The sequence below is a fragment of the Prunus persica genome, chromosome G6 (assembly GCF_000346465.2).
Source record: "Prunus persica cultivar Lovell chromosome G6, Prunus_persica_NCBIv2, whole genome shotgun sequence".
Lineage (NCBI taxonomy): Eukaryota > Viridiplantae > Streptophyta > Magnoliopsida > Rosales > Rosaceae > Prunus > Prunus persica.
This window is the reverse complement of record NC_034014.1, coordinates 21,110,236-21,121,180: the sequence shown is the minus strand read 5'-3', so window position 1 is coordinate 21,121,180 and position 10,945 is coordinate 21,110,236. Positions and strand designations below refer to the sequence as shown.

Here is a 10,945-nt window from a genome sequence, read left to right as displayed (position 1 = left end):
ATTTCTTTCAAGAAGAAATACCTCTGCAGATTCTTGACTGAAGTCTGCATGCTTCCTTGGTTGAAAGAGAACTTCGAATTACATTCCTGAGGACGAACGATGAAAATGGGGTGAGTAGCTGCAAAAGTCACTCCGACGCTCAATTCAATTTTTGTGCAGCATACTCTTAGTGTTCAATTGAATTTTTCGTACCTTTGCTAGAGGTCCAACCGGGTTTTTATAAGCTTCGCCCCACTTCCCTAGCTTTGTGCATCCCGTCCTCCACTTCATGGTAATGGGATATTATTTGTGTCTCCTTCGCTCCGCACTTCTCTAGTGGGAGGGAAGTTCGATCATCCCACGTTTTTTAGTAGCATATGAGTCAAGCCATGACAAGTGAGATTTGGCCCCCACAGAGTGAGTGGCTCGATTTGCTACAAGTGCTTCAACAATTTCTTGTTGTTCTAGTAGGCTTATTGCCACCTTTGGTTCAAACTAGAAAAGACAAAGAAGATTGGTCTAGAATTTATCAGTGGTTGGACAAACAAGAGAATGGAACTGTGTTTACATTGCCCTTGGAAGTGAGCTTAACTTAAGCCAAGAAGACTTCACCGAGTTGGCTCTTGGATTGGAGCTATCTGGGTTGCCCTTCTTTTGGGTTCTAAGGACACCTAGTTGGTCAGCAGACAGTGACTCGGTGAAGCTACCAGATGGGTTCGAGGAGCGAACCAAGGGTCGTGGACTGGTTTGGACAACTTGGGCACCTCAAACCAAGATATTGGCTCACGACTCAATTGGAGGGTTTTTGACTCATTGCAGTTGGAGTTCACTCATAGAGGCACTCCAGTATGGACGTCCTCTTATCATGTTGCCCTTCTTGTATGACCAAGGGCTAATTGCTAGGTTTTGGGACAAGAAGATTGGAATTGAAGTTCCAAGAAATGAAGAAGATGGATCGTTTACCAGGAAATAATTGGCCGAGTCTCTGAATTTGGTTGTGGTGGATGAGGAAGGGAAGGCTTACAGAGATGGAGCCAAAGAACATGGTGAGGTATTCAAAGATACGGGCCTCCATGATAGATACTTGGACAAATGTGTGGAGTATTTGGAAAACCATGTGCACATGCATGAGTTTTGATTTGAATGCTAGTTTAGAAGCTTTTCCCAATTCAGAAAGTTATTATAAAGTTAATGTTGTTGTCGATCTTTGACCTACTGGAAGTGCATTCATGAATCGCACAGTATCAACTATTATTATGTATGCTATTACTTAAGAAAAATTTCCCCTCCATTCAAAACTGTGTGTCTCATACATCAGCCCACGATCATGCTTTGGGTCCATTTATCATCAGGGAATTTTTAACTGTACATTTTGCTAACAAGTGAAGAAGAATCTTCGTAATGTTTTAACATCTTTTTCCATTGGACCTAGTAGCACAAGGTGACAGTGATACAATGACAATAATACCTGTCTTCTTTTTTCCTTTTTTTCTTTTTTCTACAAGGACTAATATATTCATATGGTCTTTAAAGAAAATAGTGTCCTTTTGCGCTCAATTGAACTGACTATTTATTCATATGGTCTTCAAGTCTTTGTCTCTTAGTTCAAATTGGAAATTTTGCTTTCTGTCTCTTATCTTGAATGTCGTTTCCTCGTTCCTATAACGACGACCCATGAGTCAAGAACAACAAGATTTCTTTTGTACTTCTAACATAGATTATAGACATATCATATAATTGAGGTTGAAGCTTTTGATCATTGGAATCCATGGTGATCAATAACGTTCACTAGGGCTTTTGTTCTTGTTGTGAGTAAAGTCAGATCCCTAGCCCTACTTATATATTTTCGCAGAGTAAAACAAATTTTTTGCTCAATTTGGTCATCTCCTAGAAGACCAAAAGGATTATATTATCCATAATAATTTGAATAATTTAGCAAGCTTTTTTCTTTAAAAGAAAATCATCAAAGGTGTGAACTTTATTCAAAATCAAATCACCTCAGAATAGTGTGGAGAATTGATATTTGTCGGCCAAAAAGGACCATGCTCCAGCTAATTAAAAAAAAAATAACACTCGCGCAAAGAAAAATGAGTTAAATTATGAGCCACACAGTTAGGTTTCATGGCGGACAAAATTGATAGCTACCGATGACATAAATTCAAGTTCAACACCATGCACAACTTTGATTCTATTAATGAATTCTCTTCTTTTTTTAAAAAAAAATTACTTAATTGTGTGATTTATCGCTTTTTTTGTTTTGTTTGAATTTTTCCACATGTTTGAATTATTTATAGCAAAACATTTAATCAAGCGGTAATCAAACATATTAATAGATGTAAATGTAAAATATAAATAAAATATTGATTATATAATATATTAAACATAACTTCATTAACTAACTAGCCATGAAGGGAGGTGTGGAGACGTTCAATGTCTCTTGGAGTGGAGATGAAGGAGATTTAGTGACCTTTTTGAGCAATGAGCTTGGCGAGCTCTATGTATGGGATCATGTGTGGCCAAAGGCTAGCCATGGAAACATTGTTATTGTTGATGCGAAAAAGTGGTTCGGCACGTGTTTCGCCAATTTAGTTATATTATGCCTTCGGCAGGTGACTATCTTCGGAAGACGTCTTGCTTCGGAAGGGTGAGTACCTGCAAAAAGGACGCGTTCAGTAAGTCCTTGGGGTACCGGTGTGGTACCGGCCGAAGGCTCTCCGATGCTTTAGTAAGTACGGTTTTAGTAATGTTAACTGACAGATCAATCGGTAGGGTACCGTTCGTTCTGATTCCTTCCTTTTGGGGATAGGGGTCTTCTTATATAGGCCTTGGGAGGTGTGCACTATGCTCATATTTCCGATGTGGGACTGTGGACGCGGATTGTGAGCATGACACGTGTCCGGTAGTAAAAGGGTCAAGATAGACGGCTTCGGTAGGCAGCATGCCGAAGGGTTTCTGCGATCAATATCGATCCTGTCCACGTGTTCGGTGGTCATAGGCCGTTTGTTTTCGGTATAAACAGTAGTCCCTCAAGTTCTCTTCCGAAGGTCCTTCGGAAGGGAATTTAGTTCTCTAGGGCAGTTCGGAGGTTACCCTGCCGTTCGGTAGGCTCGTTTGAGGGGAGGAAAGGATGCTTGTGTCGATCCTTTCGGAAGATATCGTTTGGGAGAGACTGACCTGGGACCCGAGGGGTCGTCGATGCTGAGAGGCGAGAGGGCAGAGAGATGCTTCGTATTCCGTGCCTGGCGTGCAGTCAGCGGCGCCATTCATCGGGTGACACGTGGCCAACAAAAGCAGCCTGACGGCGCATTAATGAACCGTTTAGTCTCCCGAGGCGTACCGTTACGGCTCTCTCCCTATAAATAGAAGTTGCTCCGGACGTAAGGCTCACTTTGCAATTGTGAGTTGAAGCGAGAGCTCTGTGCGGGCGATTTCCGAAGAGAGTGAACGGCAATCCAGGCGATTTTTATAGCGGTTCTCGGCATACAGGGCGATTTCCGAAGTCTCTGATCTGCGATCAAATCATCCCACACTACTCAAGGTAAGATACCTTTCGGTACCCCCAGAATACTCTCTTTTTATGTAATTATACGTCTTTCCATGGCATAGGCTAGCCGAACGTTAAGTAGGATTTTCCTTCGGTAGTCTAGTGGCCATAGGTAGCGATGTAGGTATCGGTAGGGTAGTTTATGGCACGGGCCTTAGCTTCCCTTTCTTTGTTTTGTAGATGTCTAATAGCGAGTCGCCGTTCGGCAGTGAGCCCAACGCGTTCGATGGGGAGTCATCGGACTGGGACACGTCCAGCGGGGTTGTGAGCCTCGACGCCGAGGGTGGAGAAGACACCGATGTTGAGATACTCGGTGAGGAGGTGAACTCCATTCCCACCCATGGCATCGGCAAGGGGCTTATGACTAGGGCTGGCAATGGGTCTTGTCGTGTCGGGTTCGTGTCGTGTCGGGATAATAAACGTGTCAAGAATGCTCAACCCGAACCCAACCCATTTAATAAACGTGTCGTGTCGGGTTCGGGTCGTCTTTTATCGTGCGGGTTTCGAGTCGTGTAACGGGTTCATAAAGAATAACATGCATGTTACAAAACTCACAACCGAAAAAATTTTAATTAAAAAAAAACAGAGAGAGTAGAGAAAATATAAGGAAAAGAAAGAAAGAAAAAAGATAGAGAGAGGAGAGAAGAGAGAAGGAAAAGAAAGAAAACAAATATAGAGAGAGAGAGAGAGAGAGAGAGAGAGAGAGAGAGAGAGAGAGAGAGAAGATTGAAGGAAAGAAAGAAAGAAAAAAGAGAGATGAGAGAAAACTAAAGAGAAGGAAAAAAAAAAGGAGAGAAGAGGAAAGGAAAAGAGAGGAAAAAAAAGAGAGGAGAAGAAAGAAGGAAAAAAAAGAAAAAGAAAAAAAAAGGAGAAGAGAGACGGAAAAGAAAGGAAAACTCAAAAGAAAAGAAACATTATAAATATCAAAAGGCATACCATAAAATCACAAAGTTGGTTATAACATGGTGGATAAGATGTTTGAGAAAATGAGGATGGGAGGGGTTCAAAACCCCTTGTGTGTGTGTTGAAGTCTCCATTTGTCTTTATTTTTTAGCGGGTTAGCGGGTTGTACACGGGTTGATACGACCCGTGACACGACCCGTTTAATAAACGGGTTAGATAGGTATTATAGCCGGTTAGCGGGTTGACCCGAAACCCACCCGTTTATTAAACGGGTCAGAACGGGTTGACCCGAAATTGACCTGTTTTTTTATCGTGCGGGTTGAACCCGCTAATTTCTCATGCGGGTTTCGAGTCGTGTATCGGGTCATATCCGAAATTGCCACCCCTACTTATGACGGGGCAACCGCATCCCTTGGCCGTGGTGCACAAGGACGGTACCCACGTCGGCCCGTTTGAGCATCAACCTGAGGCCTCCACTCCGGTCGTGGTGAGGGCATTGCCGGTCCCTCTCGGCCGAGGGTGACGATCATTCACCGAGTGCTGCCTAGGATACCGGTGGGTGTGCCGAAGAAAACTTTGTTCCGGATCGACTACTTGGAGCCCAACAAGATAACCGAACGAGAGCTGGAGAGGATTAGGGCCGAGTACCTCATTCCGGACTCGGTGAAGATGAGGATACCGAGCCCTGTCGAGTCCCTCAGCGACCCAGCGAACGGCGAAGTGACCTTCTTCACCGATGTTCTTCTGCAAGGGGTTCGGTTGCCGTTGCAACCTGCCGTACAGAAGATCCTTGCTCAGATCGGGTACGCTCCCGGCCAGTACAACCCCAACTTCTGGGTGGCCTTGATGGGGGTACTTACTGCGTTCGGGATTGCCGAGGAGGGGGAGCCTTCCTACGAGCAGTTCTCGTACTTATACAGCATTACCAAGTCCAAGAGCGCCGATCACGGCGGCTGGGTTCAGGCGAACTGCCTGAAGGCTTCCGAGCGGGGGCACTTCATCAGCTCGGTGCCGACTTCTCAAAAGTTTTGGAGGAATCGGCGAGTGCTACTCTCTGGCGATTGGGAATCGCCATCGGGAACACCCCCCCGCTTCTCGGTCCCCACGACATTTCAGATTGCCAGTAGGTTCCTGAAATACCGATTGATAGCCCAGCTTCTCTTCTCTCTTCTTTTTCCTTGCTTTATTTTCCTAATTTTCCTTCTTCTGACAGGTAAACTCAAGCAGCCGAGTCCCAAGCAGAGTGAGATCCGACAGCTCGACAGAGTGAGGCTGAGAGTACCTACTGCCGAGCGAGTTTATCCACGCTTCCTCTTCACCGACAACCTCGTCAAAGCCGGCCTCGTCAACCCTGCCGAGAGTGAGTATATCTTTCCTTCTCTTTTTTTTCGTTTTCGTGCATTGCTTTTGTTCGTCGATTGACCGAACGCTTTTGACCAGTGACGGACGCAAGGAAGACTGCCGAGGCGAAGAAGATGAACGAGTCCTCCAGGAGGCGCCTGATGATGGGCCTGAAGGGCAAGAAAAAGAAAAAGCAGCCCGAGGCAGCTTCCGTCCGGCAGGCGGTGGTGGATCTGGAGGACCAGACCCTCGCAGAGCGCCTGCGACAGCTGGGCGCCGAGCCAGCTCTGGGGCGTACTGCCGATGAAGTCTTAGCACCGAGGCATCGGGATACCGAGGCCGCCGCTTCCAAGGCTGCCGGCAAGCGGCCGGCGACAGTCGATCTGGAAGCCGAGCCAGTCCCCAAACGCCCTCGCCAATCGGAGGTCCCAAGGGCTGTCTTTGCGGTGGAGGACGAGGACGATCCTTCCGAAGCCGTCACCATCGCCTGCCCCGCGAAGACGGTCCAGTTCGTCAACCATATGATCCTCGATTCTCATATGGAGCTGCCGGAGATCGACGAACTACCGAAGAAGCTTCTTCGGGAGGAGGCTGGACGCGCCTTCCGGCTTCAAGCCTCGGTAATATTTTCTTTCTTCATTCGTCCCTTTTTTTTTGTAAGTGGGGCATGCTTCTGACTTTGTTTGTTTTGTGCAGGCGTCCATGGACATGTGGCTCTGCGTCAAGCGGGCCATTCCTGCTGCCGAGCGCGCCAAGAAGGCGTACGAGGACGGCAGGGCCAAGGTTACCGAGGCTGGCAAAGCGCTCCAGGACCATGCCCATCTGCTGAAGGAGAAAGAGTCTGTCGAACGGCAGGTTCTCGCTTCGGAGGCGAAGGTGGAGGAGATGAAGGGTCTCCTGGAGGCATAGCTGGCGGCAGCGAGGGATGCCGAGGCTGCCAAAGAGGCGGTGCAGGTGGCCTTGGAGGAGTCGGAGCGGGCCAAGGCTGCGGAGATCGAGGCTGTCGTTCGGTCAGCTATCCGGGGGTACCGCTCGTCTGAAGAGTTCACTGTTCTCCTGGATAAGGAAGTGGGCTCGGAGATGGCGGACCTGTTGTACCGGTTCAAACGGTACAACCCTGGGAAGAAGCTGAATCTGAACTTCATCGCTGATCCTCCTCCTCTACCGGAAGGGCTGACGGAGGACATGATCGAAGAATACGAGGGGGAAGATGCCACCGAGGGCTCCGGATCTGCCGAGGCTGCCGCCGCCGATGAAACTTGAGGCTCCTTGCCGTTTATTTGTAATAGTAGAATTAGTTTTTTCTATTTTTATTTTGTGTACCGAACACATTGATGCCGAGGGCATCTCTAATTCAAATGCATGTTTTTATCTACTGTTGTTTGAACAATTTGAACATGTGTTTAAATTGTCGAACGTATTGTCGCCGAAAGTCATTTATTGTCGTAGGCTAATAAAGATGCCGATGAAATCTGTAGGGTAAAAACCTCAAAAATCATTTATTGTCGTAGGCTAATAAAGATGCCGATGGAACCTGTAGGGTAAAAACCTCGAAAATCATTTATTGCCGTAGGCTAATAAAGATGCCATAGAACGTTAACTCGACATTATTGGCAGCCGTGGGCTAGTAGAGTAATTAAAAAGAGGTTCTGAAGTAATAGTGCTGAAGACTTTTATTAATTTCAGTTGAAGGACAAATACATTCTGAGCGGTTACAGTTCGGGCCTGCCGTAGGCTAGGTCACTTGTAGTAGTATTTGAGATGTTCCACGTTCCAAGGATGACCGAGGGTCTTGCCGTTGGAGTCTCTCAGTCGGTAAGTTCCCGATCGAAGGATACCGATGATCTCATAGGGTCCTTCCCATGAAGGTCCGAGGGTTCCTTCCGTGGCATCCATGGTTGCTAGAGATACCTTGCGCATGACCCAGTCTCCGATTCGAAAGGAGCGGTGCCTGACCCTAGAGTCGTAGTACCGAGAGACACGTTGCTTGTAGGCTTCATTCCGAAGGTTGGCATGTGGCCGGTGCTCTTCAAGAAGATCGAGGCTTAGAGAAAGTGCTTCTTCATTCGGCTTTGGTGCGAAGGTTTCCGTTCGGTAGGAAGGTTCGCCAATTTCCACAGGCACCACAGCCTCCGAACCGAAGGCCAGGGAAAAAGGGGTTTCTCCAGTGGACGTTCGGTAAGATGTCCGAATGGCCCATAGTGCCTCGAGAAGCTTCTCCAGCCAAGCTCCTTTGGCCTTCTCCAGCTGCCGTTTCAGTAGTTTCTTGATGATTTTGTTTATTGCTTCGACTTGACCGTTCGACTGGGGATGGGCCGGTGATGCGAAAAACAAGTTGATTTTTAGGCGGGTGCAAAATTGCCTGAAGAGTTCCGAATCGAACCGTCTGCCGTTATCGGTAATGATAGCATATGGGATACCGAATCTGCAACAAACGTGAGTCCAGACGAAATCCTCCATCTTTGCTGCCGTTATGATTGCTAAAGGTTCGGCTTCTACCCATTTGGTGAAGTAGTCGACTGCAACCACTGCGTATTTTACCTGGCCTTTACCTTGCGACATCGGACCGATCAGGTCTATTCCCCATTGTGCGAAAGGCCAAGGACTCACAATCGGTGTCAGGGGTTCGGCAGGGATGTGCGGTATCTTACCGAAACGCTGGCATTTATCACACCTTTTTACCAGTGAATTAGCGTCCTGGTGCATGGTCGGCCAAAAGTATCCCTGCCGGAAGGCTTTGTGGGCGAGTGACCGGGACCCTGAATGGTCGCCGCACACACCATTATGGATCTCCCGAAGGACGTAGTCCCCCTGTTCTGCCGTAAGGCATTTGAGATATGGAGTTGTGTAGCCACGTTTGTACAGGACGTCGTTGATGACGGTGTACCTTGCTGATCAGTACCTAAGCTTTCGGGCCTGGGCCTTGTCTTCTGGAAGGGTGCCGTTGGTCAGGTACGAGTAGATAGGAGACATCCATGTATCTTCGTACCTTACAGTACATGTTTCGGAGGCTACCGTGCTTGGTTGGGCAAGAATCTCTACTGGCACCTTTCTTCCGATTTTGTCGTTGATTGCCGAAGCCAGCCGTGCCAATGCATCGGCATGGCTGTTTTCGCTTCTGGGGATCTACTTGATCTCGTAGGCTCGGAAGCTTTGGAGAAGCTGATGGGTAGACGAAAGGTAGGCGTGCATGGAGGCGTCTCTGGCCGCGAAGTCTGCCGTTACCTGGTTCACAATGAGCTGGGAGTCGCTGTGAATTCTGATTTGTTTAGCATTCATGCTCTTGGCTAACCGAAGGCCGGCCAAGAGAGCTTCATATTCCGCTTCATTGTTGGAGGTTCGGAAGTCGAATCGGAGGGCGTACTCGATCTTGAGTCCGTCCGGTGTTGTCAGTACCAAGCCTGCTCCGTACCCTTGTTGGTTTGCCGAGCCGTCGACGTGCAGAATCCATACGGGAGTTGAGACGTCAAAGCGTTCGGCGTCTAGTTCCTCCGGCAATCCGGTCTCGGTTACCAGCTCGGGTGTTGGCTGTGCTGTTGATGGGGTGAGTTCGGAGATGAAATCGGCAATAGCCTGACCCTTTTCGGCGGGCCTTGGAATGAACTGTATGTCAAATTCTCCGAGTTCGATTGCCCATTTGATCAATCGGCCAGAAGTCTCTGGTTTTAGGAGCACTTGCCGGAGCGGTTGGTTAGTCAGGACTTTGATTCCGTGCGCTTGAAAGTATGGCCGAAGTCTTCGTGCCGAGACCACAAGGGCTAGTGCAAGCTGTTCTAATGGGGGATACCGAAGTTCAGCACTTTGAAGTGCCTTACTGACATAGAAAATCGGTAGCTCTGCTTTCTCTGATTTTTGAATCAATCCCGAACTGACGGCAGTGCTAGATACCGAAAGGTATAGGGAGAGAATCTCCCCAGGTAGGGGTTTTGATAAAAGGGGTGCTTTGCCCATGTAGTCCTTTAAGTCTTGAAATGCTTTGTCACATTCGGCAGTCCATATGATATTCTGTTTGCCCCCTTTCAAGGCTTTGAAGAACGGTACGCATTTGTCGGTAGCCTTTGATATGAAGCGGGTCAAAGCTGCTACGCGTCCGGTAAGGCTCTGAATGTCTCTTGTCATCTTCGGTCTCTCCATGTCGATTATTGCCTTTATCTTTTTGGGATTCGCTTCGATCCCCCTCTGACTGATCATGAATCCGAGGAATTTCCCTGAAGATACACCGAAGGCGCATTTCATCGGGTTCAGCCTCATCCGGTAGTCTTTCAGTATGTTGAACATGATTGAAAAATTGTGCAGGTGTTCTTCGGCAGTTCCACTTTTTACTAACATGTCGTCAACGTAAACCTCCATGATGCTCCCGATGTATTTGGCGAAAATTCTGTTGACAAGCCTCTAATATGTTGCCCCCGCGTTCTTCAGGCCGAACGGCATGACATTGTAACAGTATAACCCCATGTCCATTATGAAGGCGGTGTGTTCGCTGTCGGAAGGGTGCATGAATATCTGATTGTATCCCGAATAGGAGTCCATGAAGCTGAGCAGTTCGTGTCCGGCGGTGGCGTCCACGAGCTGGTCTATCCTTGGCAACGGAAAGCTATCCTTCGGGCAGGCCTTGTTCAGATCGGTATAGTCTTGGCACATTCGCCACCCGCCTGTAGCTTTTCAGACCATTACCGAATTTGCCAACCATACTGGATATGTAGCCTCCCTAATGAAGCCGATAGTTTGAAGTTTGTCAACCTCTGTGCGCATGGCTTCGTATCGTTTGGCATCATACGAACGGCGCTTTTGTCTTACAGGCTTATAAGTGGGGGAAATGCTGAGTTTATGGCTGACGATCTCAGGGTCTATGCCGGGCATATCTTCGTAGGACCACGCGAACACTTCCGAATGGTGCCGCAAGAAGTCTATGAACTGCGTTCGGAGGGCAGGGGTGAGTCTAGTGCCGATTCTAACCCGACGATCGGGCTGCTCCTCGCTCAAGGTTATCGTCTCCAGCTCTTCGGCAGGTTGTGTGTGAGGAGTCGGGGACTCATCTCTTGGGTCGTCAACTGGTCCTGTACCGTTTGGTACTCCTTGTACAGACATGGTCTCGTCGGGGAGTTTGAAAGAGGTTGACTTGAGGGCCGTGGCTTAGCAAGTCCGCGCGCTTAGCTGATTTCCCCGGACAGCCCCTGT

At 48.0% G+C, this 10,945-nt stretch overlaps 1 protein-coding gene across 1 annotated transcript in view; it reads left to right on the top strand.

The window, feature by feature from the left end:
* The window catches only part of LOC18773557 (putative UDP-rhamnose:rhamnosyltransferase 1), a 36,642-nt gene that overhangs the window by 12,789 nt on the left and 12,908 nt on the right, over positions 1 to 10,945 (top strand). The window lies entirely within an intron of this gene.